General features: G+C 48.7%; 1 protein-coding gene across 3 annotated transcripts in view; it reads right to left on the reverse strand.

The window, feature by feature from the left end:
- KCNN1 (potassium calcium-activated channel subfamily N member 1) overlaps positions 1–25,853 on the reverse strand; it is a 91,648-nt gene that overhangs the window by 43,616 nt on the left and 22,179 nt on the right. Inside the window, exon 1 of one of the 3 annotated variants that reach the window (XM_028713797.2) lies at positions 7,422–7,519. The exons of the other annotated variants lie outside the window; for them this stretch is intronic. The gene's annotated coding sequence lies outside the window, so the exon portion shown is untranslated. Of the gene's footprint in view, positions 1–7,421; positions 7,520–25,853 lie in introns of those variants that run through there. 3 annotated transcript variants of the gene reach the window in all.

Raw genomic sequence — 25,853 nt, forward strand, 5'->3', positions numbered from 1 at the left:
CACAAGGAGAAGGGGACGGCGGAGGACGAGATGGTTGGATAGTGTTCTCGAAGCTACCAGCATGAGTTTGACTAAACTGCGGGAGGCAGTGGAAGACAGAAGTGCCTGGCGTGCTCTGGTCCCGGGGGTCACGAAGAGTCGGACACGACTAAACGACTAAACAACAACATATATGCCTTTCTCCTCCAAGGAGTTCAGGGTGCTGTAGATGTTTCTCCCCTGCCTGCTTTGCAAAGTGTTGCTGCTGTGTAGCGTTCTGGTCGCCTCGCCTCCAAAAGGAGATGGCAGCATCGGAAAGGGTTCCGGAAAGGACAACCCAAATGATTGAGAGGATGGTGGAGTTTAGATGGTACATGATAGAGGGTTACAAAATCATACATCACATGGGGAAAGCAGATAGAGAGGTTCTCTCTCTCTCTCTCTCTCTCTCTCTCTCTCGTGTAACACTAGAACTCACGGTGGCTTCCAACATATATAAAAACATAATAAAACCTTTAAAAGTTTCCCTATACAGGGCTGCCTTTGTATGTCTTCTAAAGGTTATATAGTTATCTCCTTGACATCTGGTGGGAGGGCGTTTCACAGGGCGGGTGCCACCACCGAGAAGGCCCTCTGCCTGGTTCCTTGTAACCTCACTCCTCGGAGTGAAGGAACCACTAGAAGACCCTCAGAGCTGGAACTCAGTGTCCAGGCTGGAAGATGCAGGTGGAGACGCTCGTTCGGGTATACAGTGGTACCTCGGCTTAAGTACTTAATTCGTTCCGGAGGTCTGCTCTTAACCTGAAACTGTTCTTAACCTGAGGTACCACTTTAGCTAATGGGGCCTCCTAGTGCCGCCGCGCCGGCGGAGCACAATTTCTGTTCTCATCCTAAAGCAAAGTTCTTAACCCGAGGTACTATTTCTGGGTTAGTGGAGTCTGTAATCTGAAGCGTATGTAACCTGAAGCGTATGTAACCCGAGGTACCACTGTACAGGGCAGAGGCTGTTTATAGGGCTTTCAAGGTCAGCACCAACACTTTGAATTGTGCTCAGAAACCTCCTGGGAGCCAAAGTAGGTCTTTCAGGGCCATTGTTATGTGGTCTTGGTGGCTGCTCCCAGTCACCTGTCTAGCTGCCGCATTCTGGATTAGCTGCAGTTTCTGAGTCACCTTCAAAGGTAGCCCCACGTAGAGAGCATGGCAGTAGTCCAAGCGGGAGATAACCAGGGCATGCACCACTCTGGTGAGACAGGGAGCAGGCAGGGAGAGTCACTACCGGCGTTCCAGATGGAGCAGGATCCTTGTAGAGCAAGATTATGGTAGGGACATTGCCTATCACACTTGCAAGGTTCCTGTTTGAGCATCTGGTTGGTCACTGTATGAACAGGTGGGCCGCTGGCCTGATCCAACAGTCTCTTCCTATGTCCTAGATCCTCGCTCTATGTGGGGCTGCCCTTGAGACTGACCCAGAAACTCCAGCGGGTGCAGAATGCCGCGGCGAGACTCCTTACGGGGTCCTCGCTGCGAGATCACATTCACCTGGTGCTATACCAGCTGCACTGGCTCCTGGTGGAGTACAGGATCAGGTTTAAGGTGCTGGTTTTAACCTTTAAAGCCCTATACTGCTTAGGACCCTCGTACCTACGGGACCGCCTCTCCTGGTATGTCCCACAGAGGAACTTACGGTCTTCAAACAAAAACATCTTGAAGGTCCCAGGCCACAGGGAGGTTAGGCTGGCCTCAACCAGAGCCAGGGCTTTTTCGGCTGTGGCCCCGATCTGGTGGAACACTCTGTCCCAAGAGACTAGGGCTCTGCGGGACTTGACATCATCTTTCCGCAGGGCCTGCAAGAGAGAGCTGTTCCACCAGGCCTTTGGTCAGGGCACAGCCTGACCCCCTCCTCTGGCAATCTTCACAGAACTCTAGCCCAATGGTTGCCATCAATTTGATTTGAATTAATTTTATAATGAAATGGTTTTAGAATGTTGTATTATTTCATTGTTGTTAGCTGCCCTGAGCCTGGCTTCGGCTGGGGAAGGATATAAATAAATTATTTATTATTATTATTATTATTATTATTATTATTATTATTATTATTATTATATGTGATCTGTCAGAAAACCCCCCACCACTTTTAACAATTTCTTTTAAATGGGGTGGGGTGGAATTGCTGAGTTATAAAGCCAATGAGCTTTCAAGGAAAACCCAGGTGATTGGCCCTCATCCCTGTGCGTATAAATGAATGTGCCGGGTACAGTATTTGGATAGGGCTCCAGGGCAGCTGTGCCACCCCCACCCCCCCTTGAGGCATCTTTCACGGGCTGGTTTGGAAGTTGTTTCAAGGTGAGACAGGCCACTGTTCCATCTACTTCAGCATTGTCTACACTGACCGGCAGACATTGAATGTGGCTTATTCTGCACGCAAGGCAAATGCTTTGCTGCTGAGTTATGGCCTTTCTTCAAAGAAAGACGCTAGTCCTCAATGTTTGGGGGGTGGGGCAGACCTATATTTTGGGGCCCCTGAAGCGCAAACTGTCATCAGGGCCCCTTCTCAACCGGCAATGAAATCTGGGCAACCACTGAAACCATCTTAGAATCATAGAATCCTAGAGTTGGAATAGACCACAAGGGCCATCGAGTCCAACCCCCTACCAAGCAGGAAACACCATCAGAGCACTCCTGACATATGGTTGTCAAGCCTCTGCTTAAAGACCTCCAAAGAAGGAGACTCCACCACACTCCTTGGCAGCAAATTCCACTGTCCAACAGCTCTTACTGTCAGGAAGTTCTTCCTAATGTTTAGGTGGAATCTTCTTTCTTGTAGTTTGGATCCATTGCTCCGTGTCCGCTTCTCTGGAGCAGCAGAAAACAACCTTTCTCCCTCCTCCATGTGACATCCTTTTATATATTTGAGCATGGCTATCATATCACCCCTTAACCTCCTCTTCTCCAGGCTAAACATGCCCAGCTCCCTTAGCCGTTCCTCATAAGGCATCGTTTCCAGGCCTTTGACCATTTTGGTTGCCCCCCTTTGGACATGTTCTCCTTCAAGGAGGGTTCTCCACAGCAGATCACCAGAGCTTTACAACATCTAAGCTACTAACACCAAACTTTTGGGATATTGAAATATATACAGCAAAAAAAAATCAAAAAAAAAATCAATACATTTGACTCAAACCAACACGGCTCTAATTGGGTCTATGAGGCCCCCCAAATTAAGCAATGTGGGGTCCTTTTACCTTGTGGGGGGCAAGCCCCATGTTGGGCAAAAGACTCCTGCAGTGCAAAGGGTTGAGCTAGATGACCCTTGTAGTCCCTTCCCAACTCTACAGTTGGTCCCTTACCTTTCCCGCCCCGCCCTGGCCACAGTGATCCATGTGACGGTCACCTCCAGGCTTGACTACTGTAATTCGCTCTACGCGGGGCTGCCCTTGAAACTGTCCCAGAAACTCCAGAATGCTGCAGCGAGGCTCCTCATGGGGTCCCTGCCATGGGAGCATATTCACCCAGTGCTTTTCCAGCTGCACTGGCTCCCGGTGGAGTATCAGGTCAGGTTTAAGGTGCTGGTTTTGACCTTCAGTGCCCTTTTTGGCTTAGGGCCCTCGTATTTACGGGACCGCCTCTCCTGGTCTGCCCCGCAGAGGACCTTAAGGTCCATGAATAATCATAGTTTAGAGGTCCCAGGCCCTAAGGAAGTCAGATTATCCTCCACCAGGGCCAGGGCCTTCTCAGTGATGGCTCCGACCTGGTGGAATGCTCTGTCCCATGAGACCAGGGCCCTGCGGGATTTAACTTCCTTCCGCAGGGCCTGTAAGACGGAGCTATTCCACCTGGCTTTCAATTTGAACTTAGCCTGATCTTTTATTCCCCTTCCTCCCCCCTCCCCTTTTTATGAAGATTACCCGCTCTGGGATCCCACAGCTAATTCTCCCCTGGTCTCCTCGCTGGCCCAAATAGGACTAATTCAGCCAGCTAGCCCTGGTGATCATCTAATGTTTATTGGATGGATTTCCCCCCTAAATTGATTTTTTAATTCTGAATTTATTGTTATTCACGTTTTATACTGTATTTTATGCTGTTTTTTGTTGCATCAAGTAAGTGTTTTAAATTTGTTGTTAGCTGCCATGAGCCCCTTTTTTTTCAGAAAACCGGAACCGGGAAGGGCGGGGTATAAAATTATTATTATTATTATTATTATTATTATTATTATTATTATTATTACTATGAACCTATGGCCTTGAGCTCCCCAGAAATACTGCAGAACTTTCATCCTTCCTAGACTTAATTCCTTCCATAATTTCTAGACTAATTCCTTCCTTAATTCTCAGTTTGTAGGTGCCAAGCTAAATCTGTCTGGTTCAGCGATGTTTCTGAAACCTTCCTATTTATCAATGGATGTTGTTGCTGTTAAAACAGAAGATCATAGAATCGTGGAGTTGGAAGGGATCCCTGAAGGTCATCTAGTTCAACCCCCTGCAATGCAGGATTTCCCCCCCCCCACCAAGGTGGGACTTGAACCCACAACCCTGAGATTAATAGCCTCATGCTCTGCCGACAGAGCTGCCCTAAATGTTACGTGAAGGTAAAGGTAAAGGGACCCCTGACCATTAGGTCCAGTTGTGGCCAACTCTGGGGTTGCGGCGGTCATCTCGCTTTACTAGCTGAGGGAGCCAGCGTACAGCTTCTGGGTCATGTGGCCAGCAGGACTAAGCCGCTTCTGGTGAACCAGAGCAGTGCACGGAAATGCCGTTTACCTTCCTGCCGGAGTGGTACCTATTTATCTACTTCCTCTTTGACGTGCTTTCTAACTGCTAGGTTGGCAGGAGCAGGGACCGAGCAACGGGAGCTCACCCCGTCACGGGGATTCGAACCACCGGCCTTCTGATCGGCAAGTCCTAGGCTCTGTGGTTTAACCCACAGCGCCACCCGCATCCCGTCCTAAATGTTAGGCCCATTGAAATTAAAAGACATAAGACAAACCTGCTGGGTCAGGCCAATAGCCCATGTGGCCCAACATCCTGTTCTCACAGTGGCCAACCAGTTGCCCCCCCCCCCATGGGAAACCCAAAAAGCAGGACCTGAACCCAAGACCTGCTCTTTCTCCCCTCCTGTGGCTTCCAGCAACTGCTGTTCAGAAGCATTACTGCCTCTGGACTTTGGAGACAGAGCGTAGCCATTGTGGCTGGCAGCTATCAAAAGCCTTCTCCTCTTCTACAAATTTGTCCAATCCTCTTTTAGAACCATCCAGGTTGGTGGCTGTCCTTGCCCCCTGCAGGAGTGAGTTCCATAGTTTAACTGTATCAACTGCTTATATCGAGACCTTGCTCTCCTTTAAGGGGAAAACCATTTTCAAATAAATAAATAAATGGGAGGGGAGGCGGTGTCGGGAGAAGACTCCTTCTACAGGGCAGGGCTGTCGTGTCAAAGCACAGACACACACACACACACACACACACACAGAGAGAGAGAGAGAGAGAGAGAGAGAGAGAGAGAGAGAGACCCCTCTAAAGGCAAATCGGTGATCTTGACGATGGAACCCAGAAGTGGTTTGTGGAAGAACCTACAAGGGTACCAACTTGAATAAAAAATTGGTGTGTGTGTGTGTGTGTACAGGTAAGCCCCACCTTGCCTAATTTTTAGGGGGGCAGCTGCCCCCTTCCTCCTTTGGCTACGCCCATGGGAACACGCACATCATTTGAATGGCAATGGCCATCCATTTGGAGGGCCGTGACCCCTCAAATATTTTACTGGAGGGGGCGTTGACCTTGGCCCCTAGGAGTTGGTTCCTACCAGAGACAGAGAGCCTCCTGTCTCCTCTCCTCACATAGATACAGGGGGGGCTGCAATAGAAGACTCTCCTGCTCCCCATCTCCCAGGGAGAAGAGGAAGAGAGAAGGAACCTGCTATGAAATGCTCTCCTCGGCCTCACCCCCTTCTTCCGTATCAATGAAATCATCTACGGATCCCTGGTAGGCAAAGTTCGGGTCTGAATGGGATGGATCACGTGCGCGCGCACAGAGTGCCTGGGGGTCGTTTTCCCCACCCCACAAATTGCGGGTTTCTCAAATCGGTGGGTCATTGGCCTGGTTCCTCCTGAGCTGCTTAAATAACAGGACCCCTGTCGCAGCACTCCTTTCCAAGGAACGAAGCCTTACTGTGGCAGACTTTTAAAATAATACTAAAAAGCTACGACACCCTACTACAAATGCTGACAGGGTTTCCAGAGTGGAAAGGACTCTGCAGTTACTAAATAACTGGGAAGGAGGTGGATGGTAGTATAAACCCCAAATATGCCGCCGCCGCCCCCCTCTCTCTCCGCACACGCAGAATTTGGACATCAGTGAGATTGCAGCGAAAGGAATCGCTGAGGTGAGATCCTCCTTTTCTCAACCCCCTCCTCAAATTCTGCAGCAGTCTCCACACAGGTGCCAGAGACACCGAGATGGTGTTGTATGTTGTGTTGTGTGTGTGTGTTTTAAAAAACACAAATAGTATCCCCCCCTCCTTTAAAAACACAAATAGGCTGACCTCCCACAGATGGGGGGATAATTTTGTGTGTTGGTGTTTGGGGGTTGGATAGTGCCTTGATTTATTTATTTCTCTCATGGCTATCGATCCTCTTTCCTAGGATGCTACAACACCGCCCGAGGACGGAGGGAGTCCGTCCCCCATCCCCACCCCACAGATATATGTAGGTGCACAGAAAATGGATAAAGGCAATTTAAAAAGGAAAAAAAACGCATCAGAGGAAGCAATGAAACCGAACGCGCCAGCTGCAAAGGAACGATTCATTAATATATGGACTATATATATATATATATATATGGACAATTGCAAATAATTGCTTAGGGGCCAGTGAGGTCGGGTCTTGAAGTTGGGATTCTGGCTGAACAGGGCACACCAGCTGCAAAGGGAGAATTAAACAGGGTCTGTACCTGTGCATATATCGAAGGTGAGCGTCAGATGAGGCAGAGCGATTAAACAGAATAAATACGCATGGAGAGAGAGAGACAGAGACAGAGCGAGACGGAGAGACAGAGAAAGATCATGCATATTAATTGCTTAGGAGCAAATGGGATTGGGTCTTGAAGTTGGGCACCAGGTTACAGAGAACACACAGGCTGCAAGGGGAAAATTGAACACCATAAACATGCATGCGGAGAGAGAGAGAATGAGTGCATTTTAATGTCTAGGGGCAAATGAGTCTTGGAGCTTGGCTACGGTCTTATGGGGGCGGGCAGGGGTGCTCAGCGACTTATAACGATGGGGACTCACTTACTGGGGGGGGGGGGCTTCCCATCCCTCCTCACTGCCTGCAGCCGTGACCCCTGGGTGCGTGGCTAAGAACGTAGATCCACCCCCACCCCCCCAAAGCTGCCACCTTCTTCGATACCACCAACACCAAAGGAAGGGTTGATTTTTCGGGGGAGGGCTGATTTTACCTTCTGCGAGCCGAGGGTTCCTGGCGGCTGCTTCCCGGAGCGGCTGTGGCCAAGGCTGCCTCCGGGAGCCAACTTTCCCTGCAGAGGCGAGCGCCCAGGCAGAGCCCGCTCCTCGCCCGTCGGCGGGCACCAGCGGCACCCGGGCGCGCTCCGGCGCTGCCCTGCGTTTCCCGGCGCTGCGGACGAGCAGGGCTGGCGGGGGGGAGGCGGCGGCGGCGGCGGCAGGAGCCGGGGGGCTGCCCAGGGGCCGGGCCCCGATCCGGGCCAAGCGCCGCCCTCCTGGTGGGGGCAGGGGGAGTGCCAGCCGGAGGGCAGGCGGCCGGGGTCGCGGGCCCTCTGGAGCAAGGGGTAGAGCGAGAGGAAGACCAGCTGGCTGGGCGAGGGCCGCCCGGGGGCCAGGAGACGCGGGTCGGGGGCCGCGCCGGGCCGGAGGGCGCCCAGGGAGCTGTCCGGGTGCTGAAACGAGGGAGCAGCAGCCCGGACCGCAGAGCGGCCGCCGCCTCTGCCGCTAGCGCGCTGCTGCGGCGGCGGTGGCGGGTGGTGCTGAAGGACAGCTCCCGGCGCCTGCCAAGGCATCTCCCGGGCGCCGAGTCAAGCCCCTCTCGCCCGCCTGGCGCGCCACCCGCGGCTCCCCTCGCCCGGCTCTCCGGCGGAATCCGGGGAAGGGACCCTCTCCTCCCATTGGTGGGCTCCCTCCCCCAGCCCCTCCCCAGCCTTCGCCGCGCAGACCACCCGCCTCCCCTCCGCTGCGCCGCCCCTTCGACTCCTCGCCCTCCCTCCCTCTCTCTTTCTAGGTAATCCGGGGTAATTACTCTTGGCGCAGGAGGGCGGCTGTCTCCCCCACCCCTTCCGCTCAGCAGGGAGGGAGAAGGGTCCCTTTCTGCATTGCCAATGGGGAGGTTTCAGGCCCCAAGGGGGCAGAGCGCCTTATCCCCCAGGGTCGTCAGGGCTAGGGTTTCGCTCTGTTTTTAAAGGGAGGTTCCCCGACTCGCTGGTACAGGCAGTGGCGTAGCAGAAAGGTTCCAGGTTCAAGAATAGGAATCCTAGAATTGTAGACTTGGGAGGGACCTTGAGGGTCATCCAGACCAACCCTCTGCAATGCAGGAATCTCAGCTCAAGCATCCAGGACAGATAAGGCCATCCAATCTCTTCTCAAAAACCTGCAAGGAAGGAGAGTCCGCTATCTTTCGAGAGAGTCCGTTCCACTGTGGGAAAGCTCTCACTGTCAGAAAGTCCTGCCTGATGTTTAGTTAGATGTTTCTTGCAATGACTTACGGTCCTACCAATCCGAGCAGGAGAAAATAAGCTTGCTCCATCTTCCATGTGGCAGCCCATGAGATATTTGAAGGTGGTTATCTCCTCTCAGTCTCCTCTTTCCCAGGCTAAACATACTCAGCTCCTTCAACCGTTCCTCATCAGGCTTGGTTTCCAGATCCTTGATCATGTTGGTTGCCCTCCTCTGCACACCTTCCAGCTTGTCAACATCCTTCTTAAATTGTGGTGCCCAGAACTGGACGCAGTAATTGAGGTGCTCGATTTGAGGCAATCTGAAAGCAATATTGTGTTCAAACTCAACCAAGGGGGAATTGGTGGTTCTGGCTGAGGCTGAATCCACACTACCAAGATGAAGGTTCTCTTGGGAATCATGAAATAATCATAAAAGGAGAAGGAGAAGAACTGAATGTACTATATTTCAAAAGCAGGTTACACTTGCTCGGTGTATGGAAAATGAAAGAGTCTGGGTTCACAAACACACAAGCCTAGTTCTTTCTTCATGGAACCTGTGGCTGGGGACTTGCTGTAGTTTCCTGGGTGTGACTGAGTACACCTCCACACCACACACACTCTATCTATCATCTATCTATCTATCTATCTATCTATCTATCTATCATCTATCTATCTATCTATCTATCTATCTATCTATCTATCTATCTCTCTCTCTCTCCCCCTGCATTTAGAAATGTAGCGTGTCAAGGGAAAAAAGTTTCCAGTTGGCTTTTTCTGGGTGAGGAATATGTATTTAGATACAGGAGTGTTCAAATTCTATACCCGCATGCAGACAGACCTAGCATGCCAGGGAAAGGAGGTCTTGCCTATTCATCACCTCCCTGACATGCTATCTTTCTACGTTGCAAGGGTTATACGTATACAAGTATACAAGTATACAGACTCCCTGGCAGGTGTCAAGCAGGTGGGTTATAGTCCAGCTTTCCAAAGAACGTAGGAACGAAAAAAGAACTCTTGGTGAGGGATTTCGCTGTTGTTGTTTAGTCGTTTAGTCATGTCCGACTCTTCGTGACCCCCTGGACCAGAGCACGCCAGGCACTCCTGTCTTCCACTGCCACCTGCAGTTTGGTCAAACTCATGCTGGTAGCTTCGAGAACACTGTCCCACCATCTCGTCCTCTGTCGTCCCCTTCTCCTTGTGCCCTCCATCTTTCCCAACATCAGGGTCTTTTCCAAGGAGTCTTCTCTTCTCATGAGGTGGCCAAAGTTTTGGAGCCTCAGCTTCAGGATCTGTCCTTCCAGTGAGCACTCAGGGCTGATTTCCTTCAGAATGGAGAGGTTTGATCTTCTTGCAGTCCATGGGACTCTCAAGAGTCTCCTCCAGCACCAGAATTCAAAAGCATCCATTCTTCGGCGATCAGCCTTCTTTATGGTCCAGCTCTCACTTCCATACATCACTACTGGGAAAACCAGAGCTTTTACTATACGGACCTTTGTTGGCAAGGTGATGTCTCTGCTTTTTAAGATGCTGTCTAGGTTTGTCATCACTTTTCTCCCAAGAAGCAGGCGTCTTTTAATTTCGTGGCTGCTGTCACCATCTGCAGTGATCATGGAGCCCAAGAAAGTAAAATCTCTCACTGCCTCCATTTCTTCCCCTTCTATTTGCCAGGAGGTGATGGGCCCAGTGGCCATGATCTTTGTTTTTTTGATGTTGAGCTTCAGACCATATTTAGGCATTTCGCTACTGCACACCAAAGCCAACATATCTTGGGGCGGGGGCATTAATGTGTGAAAACAAAGCAAAGAGAGTGTTGTGTCAGAAGAAGGGAACACATTCCTGCTTCTCTGGATAGATTTTTGTGGGGTTTGGTGGTGCTGATGGAAAACCATCGTGATATTCTGTATCCGATGCTTTCCATTAAACACCAGAACATCAGAAGAGCTTGGCTGCAGGATCAGGCCCTTGGCCCGCCTAGTCCAGCATCCTCAGAGTGACCAGCCAGATTCCTCCCCGGTGGGAAACCTGCCAGCAGCACCAGAAACAAACTCAGGAAACGCTGCCACCGAGGAAGGGATCAGTTAATTAAGCTAATGGGATACAGGACTGTTAATCCTAGGCTTGTTTTGAGTTTTCAGGAAGCAAACTCTGTGGGCTCTTCAACTTGCAGATTTGTTGAGAAATGTTTACCTCGAATACATTACATTCATAGGTGTAGCCAGGATTAATTTTACGGTGGGGTGGGGGGGCAGGCATAATGTTGGGGGGGGGCAGTACCAAGTTATCTGTGATGCAATTAACTAACTGACCAATTGCATCACAGATAACTTGGTACTGCCCCCCCCCAACATTATGCCTGCCCCCCCACCATTATGCCTGCCCCCCACCGTAAAATATAATAATAATAATAATAATAATAATAATAATAATAATAATAATAATAATAATAATAATAATTTATTTATACCCCACCCATCTGGCTGGGCTTCCCCAGCCACTCTGGGCGGCTTCCAACAAAATATTAAAATACAGTAATGCATCAAACATTAAAAGCTTCCCTAAAGAGGGCTGCCTTCAGATGTCTTCTAAAAGTCTGGTAGTTGTTCTCTTTGACATCTGGTGGGAGGGTGTTCCACAGGGTGGGCGCCACTACCGAGAAGGCCCTCTGCCTGGTTCCCTGTAACTTGGCTTCTCGCAGTGAGGGAACCACCAGAAGGCCCTCGGCGCTGGACCTCATTGTCTGGGCAGAACAATGGGGGTGGAGATGCTCCTTCAGGTCTGCTGGGCCAGGGACGTTTATTTATTTGATTGGGGGGCAACTGCACCCCGCCTCCCCAGCTACGCCTTCCATGGTTACATTGAGTGGGGGACCCCAAATACAAAAAAATCGGGTGGAATTTGAGGGGATATATTTTTCTGGCTCTGGAGTTCCTTTTGTGTAGAGGGGGGCAGGGGGAAAGGATGTTGGAAATGGCTTAAGATTAGGGAGCATGATGTACTGTCAGGAAGGTGACAACATGGAGAAAAAGGATGTCAGCGACGGATAGCCACAAAGGCTACACTCTGCCTCCACAATCCGAGGCAGGGAATGGACCAGGAAGAAGAGGAATTAACCGGTCATAGCTGTGCTAAGCTGACATGCATTCGGGCGACCCCAGCCTCAACTGAAACCTAGTGGACAATATAGGAATCCATATTTACACACATATATATATGGGGTTGTAGGGACGTGGGTGGCACTGTGGGTTAAACCACAGAACCTAGGACTTGCTGATCAGAAGGTCGGCGGTTCGAATCCCCACGACAGGTTGAGCTCCCGTTGTTCAGTCCCTGCTCCTGCCAACCTAGCAGTTTGAAAGCACGTCAAAGTGCAAGTAGATAAATAGGTACTGCTCCGGCAGGAAGGTAAACAGTGTTTCCATGAGCTGCTCTGGTTCGCCAGAAGCGGCTTAGTCCTGCTGGCCACATGACCCAGAAAAACTGTCTGTGGACAAACGCCGGCTCCCTCGGCCAAGAAAGCGAGATGAGTGCCGCAACCCCAGAGTCGGCCATGACTGGACCTAATGGTCAGGGATCCCTTTACCTTAACTATATGGGGTTGTATGAGGTGTTAGGGGAGATGCAGTACCACCGCTAGGGTACATGTTGTGCTCCTCCTGGGGTTGTTTGTCCACCTTGGGTCCCCCACCTGCACTCAGCTCCCACCTGTGGCTCCTGGAAGCTGTAGCAGGTGACAGTGGCCATGATCCTGGAAACGGTTTTGACTGGCCAGTTAAAGTAGGTGAGGGGCGCCGATGGGTCTGAACCCCTTGGTGAGTTAAGGGCTTCCCTGTGTGTGAAGACAGGCTCTGGTGGACAGAGAAGACGAGACCTAGAGTGGGCCCAGTGGTCAAGAAGGCGGTTTCTGCCCTTCCTGTAGAGGGAAGCGAGGGGCAGGTGGGGCTCATCCATTTGGGAAGGGAGACCATCTAGGACAGGGGTCAGCAACCCAAGGCCCAGGGGCCGGATCCAGCCCAATCGCCTTCCAATCCGGCCCATGGATCGTCCAGGAATCAGTCTGTTTTTACATGAGTAGAATGTGTGCTTTTATTTAAAATGCATCTCTGGGTTATTTGTGGGGCATAGGAATTCGTTCATTTCCCCCCTCAAAATATAGTCCGGCCCCCCACAAGGGCTGAGGGACAGTGGACCGGCCCCCTGCTGAAAAAGTTTGCTGACCCTTGGTCTAGTAGAAGGAAAACTCTGATCCTAAACCTCCCCTGCCTTGTGGGATCTCTGCAGGGAGGCAAAGGATCAGGAGTAGGCCCTCCACAAATCTGGAGTCCCTAAGATGATTGGATGGTGCCTTGTCCGCCTCCTTCTGGCAACTCCTGCAACCCCAGTTGGTGCCAAACGTCTTGCTCTGCTTTGCTTTGGGCCATGTCAGCCAGGCCGAGAATATAAATAAAATAAATATTTTTTTATTTATACCCCGCCCTTCCCGGTTCAAAAACTGGGCTCAGGGCGGCTAACAACAAATTTAAAACTGTCAGGGAACTGACATCGGAGCTAGAGGCGGAGGGAAGGCTCTCAAATGATGCTGGAGAAGGGCCCAGCAGGGAGAGACGCAGCTCAGCAGAGGGGGAAGCAAATCAGCGCAACACCAGGGATAAAGGGGGGCAGATGGGGGAATCGGCGAGGGGGCTCCAGGACTCTTCACTGGACACCAGCAGGGAGAGCACAGGTCCTCCGCTACCCATGCCCTCCCTGCGCAGAAGACTTCCGCGCAGTGAGAGGAGGAGGAGACTGGGTGTCAAACAACTTTTATGTTGGAAAAGGTTTAAGAAACGCCCACTGACAGATTCTGCTAGCGACTGAGGCAGCCACGAAGAGAAGGGCTGTCCAGACAGAAGGGTTTAACAAGGCAATTTGGCCTGGAGAGGCGGCAGCTTACACACGAGCAACCCCATACTCATTACAAAAACAATTGTAAAAGCAGCAGAAAATACAGCAGTATAAAAACATGAATAACAATAAAATTCAAAGTTCAAAAATCAATTTAGGGGAAATCCATCTAATAAGCATAAGATAATCCCCAGGGCTAGCTGGCTGAATTGGTCCTACTTGGGCCAGCGAGGAGGCCAGGGGAGAATTAGCTGTGGGGTCTCAGAGCAGGTAATCTTCATAAAAGGGGGGGGGGGAGGAAGGAAGGGGAATAAAAGATCATGCCCAATAAAAGAAGGGGGTCTTGCCATCTGGGCAGCCAGGACCTCCTTGCACACTGCCCAGGCTTGCGCCCTGGGGAGGTCACTTCCTTGCTGCTAATGCAGCCAGAGGCGCACTCCATCATCTCTCAAGACAGACAGATGCCACCTAAATATTGCATGCTCATGACTGGCAGGCCAGCTGGAATGGCATTTGTGGACTGTGCAAACCTCCTTTTGGATCTGTCTAGCCACTGGTGATCTGAAGACAACTCAGCCTTCTTGAGGATATGACAGAAGGCTGCTCATGACACGGTCTGCCCAATTCCGAATCTGGAAACTGAGGTGTGCCACCCTTAGGCCAGTGCTCTGCCAATATGTGTGGGTTTCTTATTCTTATTCTTCTCCCATGCAAAAAGAAACAATGCACTTTGTAGGGCATGGAAAGTCTGTGGCCTGGAGATAAGAAACCTTAAAGTCCGTCCAGCAAGTGTGAAGTCAGAAGGCGTTATTAGGAGTGAAGCACCTTGGAATTGCAGGGTGGAGTTTTTGACAAGGGGAGGGGAAGTTCCCAGAAAAATTGTGCAGACAACAAAACACCCTTCTTTGTGGGCAACAGAAAAAGGAAGGAAACCGCCCATTCTCCCTTGTGGGTTTGACGAGAATATCTGGCTGACCTCATGGGTCCAGGTTCCTGGACTAGAGGGACGTTGACAAGCTGGAAGGTGTGCAGAGGAGAGCGACCAACATGAACCAGGGTCTGGAAACCAAGCCTTATGAGGAACGGTTGAAGCAGCTGGGTATGGTTAGCCTGGAAAAGAGGAGACTGAGAGGAGATAGGAGAGCCACCTTCAGATATCTCAAGGACTGCCACATGAAAGAGGGAGCAAATTTGTTTTCTCCTGCTCTGGAGGGTAGGACTCAAACTCATGGCTTCAAGTTACAAGAAATGAGATCCCGACTAAACATCAGGAAGAACTTTCCAGCAGTAAGAGCCATTTGACAGTTGAATGGTCAACCTTGGGAGGTTGTGGACTCTCCTTCTTGGGAGGTTTTTAAGCAGAGGTTGGGTGGGATGCTTGAGCTGAGATTCCTGCATTGCAGGGGGTTGGACTAGATGACCCTTGAGGTCCCTTCCAACTTTGCAATTCTATGATGTAACACTCGGCTACTGCTTCTGGGTTTTCTTTTGGGACATCTGTGACAACAGGGTGCTGGGCTGGATGAGTCCCCTATGGCCTGATCCTGTGGCCAAGTTCTGACAGTCTTGTATGGAGCCTCCAGCTGCAGAGGCAGTCTACTTCGATTCCTGCATTGTAGTTTTTTTGTTGCGCTTCAATCCTGTGAGAACAGGACTCTGGAACTAGCTGGGCTACTGGGCTGATCCAGCCAAGCTTTCCTAAAAACAACCAACCAAATGCAAAGACAGCTGGTTAACAACAACAAAAGCATTCACAAGCAGCAGCAGTTTCAAAAGCTGTTTTTTTGTTTGCTTCAATAATGTGTTTGATTTCCAGCAGAATGCAAATAAAGAGGGAGCTGGACTCTTGAAGCAGTGAGTTCCACAGGCTGGGTGCCACCTCAGAGAAAGCCCTCTCTCGCTCATTGCTACCAACCGTACAGTTGACCAGAACTCAGGCCAAGCTAGGACCAACTTGGGGTGAGCTGTCCCTGAAGGTCTCCACAAAACATGTACCCCTGTTTCCTCTTGGGGGTTTGCCCCAATATCTGAAGCCCATCCTTTGACATTCAGTAAGGTACGGTTTCGGTATCGGGGCAGCTGGCATGAGACAGCATTGGGCAGCTGGAGCAGCGTGACAGACGGCAGGTTTCTGGGTTCTGCCTTTCCCCGAAAATAAATCAGCAAACTGGCAACAAACTGCCACTGCAGACAGAAAAAGTTCAGATCCCTTATGGAGATGACAAAGTCCACCTCACTAGGCCAACATTCAGGTTTTCTGCCTGCAGTCGACTCATTTCCCCCAGGAAGCCAACAAGACCTTCGTATCTCGTCCCCCTTGCCATTCCTTCCCTAGGTGTTCTCAGATAGACTCCCATGGCAGCGGCAGAAAAACTCCAGAGTTCTTTAAACCTATGCACCGCATGTGCGAAGAAGTATTTTCCCTTCGCTCCCCTTCGCTGGCTGAGACCTAATTGGCTTTCAGTGTTTCGTGAGAAACAGGAAAAGAAGAAGAAGGGGGAAAAACCACTTTCTCCAACCACTGCTTCATTTAATACACCTCGGTCAGGTTGCTCCTAACTTGCCTTTTTCCTTTCTTTCTGCAAACAACAAATCCCTCATCTCCTCACAGGGAGTTTGTTTCCAACGCCTTTGAGCATTTTAGCCTGCCCTTTCCTGAACCGACTCTGTGGCTCTGCAATATCAGATCAGGACTGCAAGAACACAGCATTATGAGCGCAGTGAGACCACAGATTTATATAAATGCTTTGCAATATTGGCTGTTCGGTTGTTCGGCCGCTTTCCTAGCAAACCGTAACGTGGAACTGGCTTCTCCCGCACCCCCCATCCTTAAACTGGGAAATCTGCCCCCCATCCCATTTTTTATGATTTGCTAAACGCCCATAAAAAGCATTAATAATGTTACATCAGGTTGAAAGCAGCAAAAGGTTGAACATTAGCACTAAAGGTACGGTTCCAAAAGCATTGCAAAAAAAGAAAAAAGCAAACCCATTTCCCCAGAAACCAGTTAGGTTTATTTATCTGCATTATTGTGTAATAGGTTTACTTAATCATTGTTCCTATAGACCGGATCCCACCCCCCATCCCCCACCCCCCCAAAAATCCATTAGCATACAGATATACTCTGCACAAAGGGACGCGAGTGGCGCTGTGGGTAAAAGCCTCAGCGCCTAGGGCTTGCCGATCGAAAGGTCGGTGGTTCGAATCCCCACGGCGGGGTGCGCTCCCGCTGCTCGGTCCCAGCTCCTGCCCACCTAGCAGTTCGAAAGCACCCTTAAGTGCAAGTAGATAAATAGGGACCGCTTACTAGTACACTAGGTAAACAGTGTTTCCGTGTGCTGCGCTGGCTCGCCAGATGCAGCTTTGTCACGCTGGCCACGTGACCTGGAAGTGTCTCCGGACAGCGCTGGCCCCCGGCCTCTTAAGTGAGATGGGCGCACAACCCCAGAGTCTGTCAAGACTGGCCCGGGTACCTTTACCTTTACCTTTACCTTTATACTCTGCACACACCTCCCAATTGTTACTTTGTTCAGTTTCTGTTAATTGGTTCTCGTGGGAAACTTGCAGATTCTAGCTTCGCACAATTAACTCAGGCTGGTGTCAATTTACTCTTGGCAGAAAGCCCAGGTCTGCTTGACCTAGAAACTACTCACTCTGATTGGTTAACGACCAGCACTCAACTCTGTTATCAAGGGATTGCTAGCTCAGTTTGAGGTGAGGTGTTGTTAGGAGTAGAAGTGCTGTGTATGGTTTTGAGAGAGAGAAAGAGAGGATTTATTTTGCTTTGTTTTGGATGCAGAAACTCTGCTGGTTTTATTTTTCCTTTTAATAAATCCTGTAAATAGTTATTCTGAGTCTAGCTGACTAGTCATTACTGCCACAACTAGCTTCTTCGCTGTGCAGGAAAACTCTGCTACGTTTGGGCTAAAGCCAATAGGGCTATGCCTGACACTTCAAAGTTCCATGAGGTTATGGGCATTGTGCTGCCAGCCTGAGTTGCGGTGGTGTCAGCATCAACGGCGTTGGTTCCAGTAGTTCCAGAAGTTGTTGTTCCTGTTGGTGCAGCAGATGGACTCTGGCTGGTTCCTGACCGTGGTGAGCTGGTGACGCAGCGGACACAAGGACAACAGCTGCAGCGTGTGAGTGCTGGGTGCTGTGGTTCCTGTTCTCTCTCTCGGTGGTCGTGAGTAGCTGGTTCCGGGTTCCAGGGACATCGCTCTCAAGATGGCCTCACAACCAGTTCAGATGGCTTTTGAGCGTCTGAATGACTCCAATTACTTGCTGTGGTCGGAACGCATGCAGGCAGTGCTGCAGAGGGATCGTCTCTGGCAAGTGGTGAGTAAGTTTCCTGTGAAGCCTGATGATGAAGACCTCGATAAAGACCAAAGAGCAAGGGCCACAATTGTCTTGGGGCTGGAAGATTCCCAGTTGCCGTATGTGAGGGGAATCAAGACAGCTAGAGGTGTGTGGCAAGCACTTAAAGAACTCCATGTGCGTGAGACAGCGGTTTCCAAGCTGTTCATTCGCAAGGCATTGTACAAAGCAATGTTACAGCCTGGGGTTACAATGCAGGAACACCTACACAGTTTACAGTTAAAGTTTGCAGCGCTACAGGAAAGAGACTGTGCGTTAGACCAGCAGGAGAAGGTGGCTATTATTTTGAGTTCTCTCCCGGAAAGCTGGGATAATTTAATTTTGTCTCTAGAAGGCATGCAGGAGCATGATTTATCAGTCAGGTACGTTACTGGGCGTTTGATTGAAGAATGGCAGAAGCGGCAAGAAAGGTCGTTGGCTGCAGAGGCTTCTACAGGTGGGCGGTTTGGAAGGAGTTCTCATGCCGTGCCAGAGGTGAAGCAAAAGCAGCGTACCAGTGAGGAGTCAGCGTTTGCTGTTAGGCGTTGTTTCCGATGTGGGTCTTCAGCGCATCTAAAACGACAATGTCCGGAGTTGGTCAAGTCTCAGTTGCCGGTGCAGGAGCAGAGACGAGATCAGCAGCAGCAGCGGAAAAAGAAGTTCTTCAAACGAAAACAGTCGGCTCAGCTGGTGACCGGCGAGGTCAAGATTGCTGATGAGAAACAAGCGGTCTGGGTGGTCGATTCGGGAGCATCTCGCCACATTGTGAATTCAGATGAATTGTTTGTTTCCAAGAACTCAGCACAGCGCAGCCAGGTGGCTCTAGCAGACGGAAGTACTTCCGAAGTGATTTCGGGGGGTGCAGTTTTTGTTCCTTGTCTTCGTGAATGTCTGCAAAATGTACTTTGTGTGCCGTCATTAAGGAGCAATCTGATGTCTGTAGATTGCTTGCTAAAAGCTGGGTTTAAAGTGTATTTTGAAGGAGACAGTTGCATTATTAAGAAGGCTGGTGAGATTTTAGGCACTGCTAAGTCAGAGGGAGGCTTGTTTTGGCTTAAAGCAGCAGGATCTCAAGTTGCAGCAGTAGTCAGTAAATCTCAGCCTGCAGTGAATAACAAAGCTATACATGACAACTGTGTGCACTTATTGCATAGGAAAATGGGGCATGCTTGCTGGAAAAGTGTACTAAAAATGTCTGAATTGGCTGATGGGGGTGATTTAAAGAGTTGTAACAAGTACCTTGATTGTAATGTTTGTAAAAAGGTTAAAACCCACAGAGTCTCTTACCCCAGAAGTGACAGAGTTAGTGAGGCACCGCTACAGCTGGTTCACATGGACGTAATTGGTCCATTTGCTGTAAGCAGGGGTGGATCACGCTTTTCACTAACAATTGTGGATGACGCCACGCGTTACTCCTGGGTTTTCCCCATGAAGAATAAGGGTGACGTGTTCACTAAGTTTAAAGGCTGGGTGGCATCTGTGGAAAGATTTCTGTCCATTAAACTCAAAAGGATTCAGACGGACAGAGGTGGCGAATTTATGTCAAATGCCTTTAAAGATTGGTTACAAAAGCGTGGCATTGGACATAGAAAAACGAATGCTTTTTCCCCAGAGGAGAATGGCGTTGCAGAGCGAAAAAACAGATCTTTACAAGATATGATGTTTGCCATGCTTGATGATGCTGATTTGCCCATGTCTTATTGGGGGGAGAGCATGCTCACCGCGTGTTATCTCCAAAATAGGCTCTTTCATCAAACAATAGGTACAACCCCGTACTTTAAATTGTTTCAGAAAAAACCCAAAATTGACCGTTTGCATGTGTTTGGATCAAAAGCCTGGGTATTGATTCCGAAACAAATGAGGAAAAAGGGAGATCCTAAGACCAAACAGTTAGTGTTTGTGGGTTACCAGGAGCTGGGAAAAGGTTTCCGCTTTGCTGAAGGGACAAATGGCATTGTGATCTCCAGGAATGCCAGTTTTTGTGAACATAGTGGCTGGGAGAGACTACATGCCAATACTGAGGTTTGGTTTGAACCTTCCCAGGAGCTTCATGACTCTGAAGGTAAACATAGAGAATCAGAGTCTGAGGGGGAGGAAAGTTCAGATAAGAGCTCTCAAGAAAGTGGAGTTAGCCAAAGACCAGTTGCTAAGCAACAAAAGAGAGGTCGTAGTTCTGAAGAGGAAAGTGGGTCAGAAGAAAAATTTTCTCCCAGAAGATCTAAAAGACAAAACAAAGGAGTGCCTCCGGTGCGTTTTTCCCCAGATACTGCAAATGTGTTTAGTGTAATTGCAGAACCCAAGAGTTTTCAGGAGGTGTTAAAGTTACCAAAAGAGGAGGCAGAGCGCTGGAAACAGGCAATGGAGGAAGAGATGTCCTCTCTGAATGAGCACAAGGTTTTTACACCAGTAGCAGCGCCTGAGGGGGCAAAGATTGTAGGCTGCAGGTGGGTGTACAAACTTAAACCTCTGGTGACAGGAGAGTACAAATACAAAGCTCGTTTAGTGGCTCAAGGATACTCTCAGAGGCCTGGAAAAGATTATGACGAGACTTTTCCCCCTACTGCTAAGGGAGACAGTGTAAGGCTGATTTTAACGCTTGGAGCAAAGAGAAAACTCCTGTTAAACCATTTTGACATTCAGACTGCATATTTACATGCATCAATATCAGAAGACCTGTATCTTGCCGAACCGCCTGGTTATGAGACAGGTTCCAATAGAGTGTTGAAATTAAACAAAGCTCTATACGGTCTCAAACAGGCTGCAAGATCCTGGAACAAATGTTTCCATGAGGCCTTAGTGTCATTTGGTTTCAAGCAGAGTACAGCTGACAATTGTGTTTATGTACGTGGTACAGGCAGTGATCAAGAGTTTTGTCTGATTTATGTAGATGATGTTTTGTATGCCTGCAAAACAGATAAACAAACTAAAACAAACTAAAAGGTTTGCCAAGCAATTGTCCAGTAAGTTCAAAGTGAAAGACTTAGGCCCGGTTAGGACATATCTAGGGTTGGAAGTGTGCTGGGCCCAAGATGGCAGCTGCCTAATGAGTCAGCAGAACAAAGTTAAACAACTACTGACTACATACAGGATGCAGGATTGCAAAGGGGCAGTGGTGCCTATGGATCCAGGTTTCATAAAAACACTTCATATAGATGAGAGTCCTGAATTTGAACATCCTGATGTATATCACTCTGTAATTGGAAGTTTATTGTATCTAGCACAGTGGTCCAGACCTGATATTAGCTACGCAGTAGGCATATTAAGTAGATTGGTCTCAAAACCCACACTAAATGCCTGGAAAGGGGTAAAACAAGTTCTGAGGTATCTCAAACAGACAATTGGCTATATGTTACAATTAAATTCTTCAGAGGATGAAATGTTGAGTTGCTACTGTGATAGTGACTGGGGAAATTTGCCGGATAGAAAATCTGTCACAGGACTAGTCATAATGGTCGGTGGAGCTTTAATCAGCTGGCGGTCACGCAAGCAAGACGTTGTAAGTGTGTCATCAACGGAATCAGAGTACGCCGCATTGAGTGAATTGTGCAACGAGGTGATTTATTTCAAGCATTTGTTAACAGATTTAAATGTAAATTGTGGAGAACCAGTACAAGTTTACATTGATAATCAAGCTTGTATAACCTTAAGTAAAACAGAGGGTTTCAAATCGCGTTCCAAACATATCTCTGTAAAATACCAAAATGTACGTTGCTGTGTACAAGACAATGTAATCACCTGTACTTATGTACCAAGTGAAGAAAATGTAGCAGATGTGTTAACTAAACCATTGGCAAAGATAAAGAACAAGCGAATGTGCAAGGGTTTAGGTTTGCTGGAAAAATGATCTCCTACATAGGTGTATTTGATGTTAATTGTTCAGCAGAATCTGTGAGGGGGTGTTCAGTTTCTGTTAATTGGTTCTCGTGGGAAACTTGCAGATTCTAGCTTCGCACAATTAACTCAGGCTGGTGTCAATTTACTCTTGGCAGAAAGCCCAGGTCTGCTTGACCTAGAAACTACTCACTCTGATTGGTTAACGACCAGCACTCAACTCTGTTATCAAGGGATTGCTAGCTCAGTTTGAGGTGAGGTGTTGTTAGGAGTAGAAGTGCTGTGTATGGTTTTGAGAGAGAGAAAGAGAGGATTTATTTTGCTTTGTTTTGGATGCAGAAACTCTGCTGGTTTTATTTTTCCTTTTAATAAATCCTGTAAATAGTTATTCTGAGTCTAGCTGACTAGTCATTACTGCCACAACTAGCTTCTTCGCTGTGCAGGAAAACTCTGCTACGTTTGGGCTAAAGCCAATAGGGCTATGCCTGACACTCCAAAGTTCCATGATACTTATCTGGGATAGCTCAGTTGGTAAAGCATGAGACTTAATCCCGGGGTCTTAATCTCAGGGGTGTGGGTCTGAGCCCCACGTTGGACAAAATATTCCTGCATTACGGGGGATTGGACTAGGTGAGCCCTGAAGTCCCTTCCAACTCTGAGTCTAGCCAGGCTTTTGGCTAACCAAGTACCGTATTTTTCGCTCTATAGGACGCATTTTCCCCCCTCCAAAAATTAAGGGGAAATGTTTGTGCGTCCTATAGCGCGAATGCAGGCTCCTTGGCTTCAGCGAAAGCAACGCGAAGCCTCCGAAGCGCAGAGGGAGCGCTCCCTCCGTGCTCTGGAGGCTTCGCGTTGCTTTCACTGAAGCCTGGAAAGCGAGAGGGGTCGGTGCGCACCGACCCCTCTCGTTCTCCAGGCTTCAGGGATAGCTGCCTGGAGCTCTCCAGGCTTCGGGGATAGCCCCCTGGAGCCTTCGGAGCGCAGTGGGAGCTCCCGCTGTGCTCCGGAGGCTTCGGGTTCCTTTTGCTGAAGCCGGGAGAGCAAGACTCTCCTGGCTTCAGCAGAGAGGGAGAGCTGCGCAGCACCCCTTCAGCCAAGCGGGAGGAGAACTGGAAGGGGCTCCGTTGCTCCTGCCGCTTCGCTGAAGGTGCGCTCAGCAGAGAGGGGGAGAATTTTTTCCCCTGTTCTCCCCCTCTAAAACAAGGTGCGTCCTATGGTCGGGTGCGTCCCATAGAGCGAAAAATACGGTAAGTTAAACAACAGATCAACAAAGCCAGAGACAGACCCAAAAGAGGACTATATGGAACTTGCTGAACTGACTGGGAGACTCCGAGATCAGAGAGAAGAGACGGTGGAAGAAGATTGGAAGAAGTTTAAAGAATATTTGAAAAAAATATGTTAATATTTAAATCTTAGAATAGCTTTGGAAGTGGATATAAGCTGTAGGGTTAGAAGTAGAAGATAGTGTATTTTAAAATAGCATTATTTGTTAGTGATAAAATGTGAAGATTTTTATGGTAAAAGTAAAGGTAAAGGGACCCCTGACCATGGTAAAAGTAAGTGTGATTTAAAAAAAATGGTTAGAAATTATGATATATGAAACTGCTAAAGATGAGGTAAAATGAAAATCGGGGGGACTTGGGGAAGCTCACCTAACAATGTTTAGAAAAAATAAGGATAAGACAAGAATTTGTTTGTATTGTTTGTTTTTCTGTTTGTACTGTTTATTTGTCTTATAAAATGAATAAAAAATTTTGAAAGGAAAAAAAAGACAGACCCAAAAACTGAAAATAACAGAACACCACTAGTAATCACATACAGCTCCCAAGTTAAAACAGTTACAGATAGGTAGCCATGTTGGTCTGCCATAGTCAAAACAAAAAAATATTCCTTCCAGTAGCACCTTAAAGACCAACTAAGTTAGTTGGTGCTACTGGAAGGAATATTTTTTTGTTCTATTTAAGGTGCTACTGGAAGGAATATTTTTTTGTTTTGCTAACTTAGTTGGTCTTTAAGGTGCTACTGGAAGGAATATTTTTTTGTTTTGACTATGGCAGACCAACACGGCTACCTATCTGTAACTGGAACTATGGAAGGCACCACATTGAGCCGCATGAAATGGAAGTCCATCAACCTCACCAAGAAACTTGCACAGGTACAGACTGATATCTTCTTTCTTACTAAATGCAAGAACCTGGACATTATACCCAAGGGTCTTAGAATTAAGAACCCTCTACAATCCACGTATCCCACTGAATATGCTAGAAAACTATGCAACACTTTCTCCCTAACTTAGTTGGTCTTTAAGGTGCTACTGGAAGGAACAAGTTAAAACAGTTCAACACATCATCAGAGATCTATAACCTCTCCTAGACAACAACAGTTCTCTTGGGTGCCTACAGACAGCCACCCAATCTTAAACAACTCCTCACCCACAATAATACAGCAAGCAGACTTAACACGGACACTGGTACCAGAGCTTGCAATAAACCCAGATGCCAACTTTGCTGCCACATACACTCAGACAAGACCATCACTGGACCCAGCAACATCAAACATACCATCTCAGGCCTATTTAATTGCTCATCTTCCAACATTGTGTAGGCCATCATATGCCAGCAGTGCCCTTCAGCTCTCTATATTAGACAAACAGGCCAAACCCTACGCCAAAGGATAAATGGACATAAATCTGACATCAGGAATCACAAGGCAGAGAAGCTTCAATCTCCCAGGATCTCAAAGCAGCTGTCTTATTACAAAAGAATTTCAGAAATAGACTCGAAAGAGAAGTTGCTGAATTACAACTTATTGCTAAATTGAAAACTATGGAGAGGCCTGGTCTCAATAGAGGCCTGGTCTCATTACATATGCTAAAGCTATTTTTGGTCATCTGCAGACTATCCCTTGCTTTTTCCTGTGGGACTAATGGATCACTGCCTTTCCGTGGCGAAGGGGCTTGAATAACTCAGAGAAGCTATGAGCCATGCCGTGCAGGGCCACCCAAGATGCACAGGTCATAGTGGAGAGTTTTGACCAAACGTGATCCACCTGGAGCAGGAACCGGCAAGCCACTCCAGTATCCCTCCCAAGAAAACTCCATGGGAATTATGGTGCTGGAGGAGAATCTTGAGAGTCCCATGGACTGCAAGAAGATTAAACCTCTCCATTCTGAAGGAAATCAGCCCTGAGTGGTCACTGGAAGGACAGATCCTGAAGCTGAGGCTCCAAGACTTTGGCCACCTCATGAGAAGAGAAGACTCCCTGGAAAAGCCCCTGATGTTGGGAAAGATGGAGGGCACAAGGAGAAGGGGACGACAGAGGACGAGATGGTTGGACAGTGTTCTCGAAGCTACCAGCATGAGTTTGACCAAACTGCGGGAGGCAGTGGAAGACAGGAGTGCTTGGCGTGCTCTGGTCCAGGGGGTCATGAAGAGGCGGACACAACTAAACGACTAAACAACAACAACAACAGTCGTCAACAGGTTTACCACATCCATTGATTCAATTACCCATCTCCTACTACCCTTCTGAGAAAAACCCCACCCCACCCTCCCACTATATATAAGGGTCTGGTGACCTCTGTTTCAGTGCACCTGAAGAAGTGTGCATGCACACGAAAGCTTATACCCGGAACAAACTTAGTTGGTCTCTAATTTTTTTCAAGTAATCTTTGCAGCAGTTACAAGGCTGGCTGTTATTTCTCAATCATTTTCCGGGATAACACCCTTCAGAAAAACGAGTAGGAAATAGTTTAGGGTTCCACAAGGGTATGTGATATCCTAGCACATCAGAATTAGTAGCCTAGAGAGATTTCCAAAATATTTGTACCTGCGAGCAGTTCCAGTGATTCTCAGCACCCTGAACGAACTACACGTCCCAGGATTCTTTGGGGGGAAGCCATCGCTAGGATACTTATTCAGATGCAGAGTGCAGACGAGGCCTCAGTTTTTCCCCTTGAAGAGCAGGAGTATGGGCACAAACCTATAATGGGTTGGCTCCTCCTGTCAATGGTTCTGGCACCCCCTGGCTTCTAAGAATGCCTTGGCCAGTAGCTCAGCTGGTTAGAGCGCGGTGCCGATAACGCCAAGGCTGCGGGTTTGATCCAGCTGCATTCCAGCTCTATAATTCTATGGTTCTTGC

The sequence above is a fragment of the Podarcis muralis genome, chromosome 18 (genome assembly GCF_964188315.1).
Source record: "Podarcis muralis chromosome 18, rPodMur119.hap1.1, whole genome shotgun sequence".
Classification (NCBI taxonomy): domain Eukaryota; kingdom Metazoa; phylum Chordata; class Lepidosauria; order Squamata; family Lacertidae; genus Podarcis; species Podarcis muralis.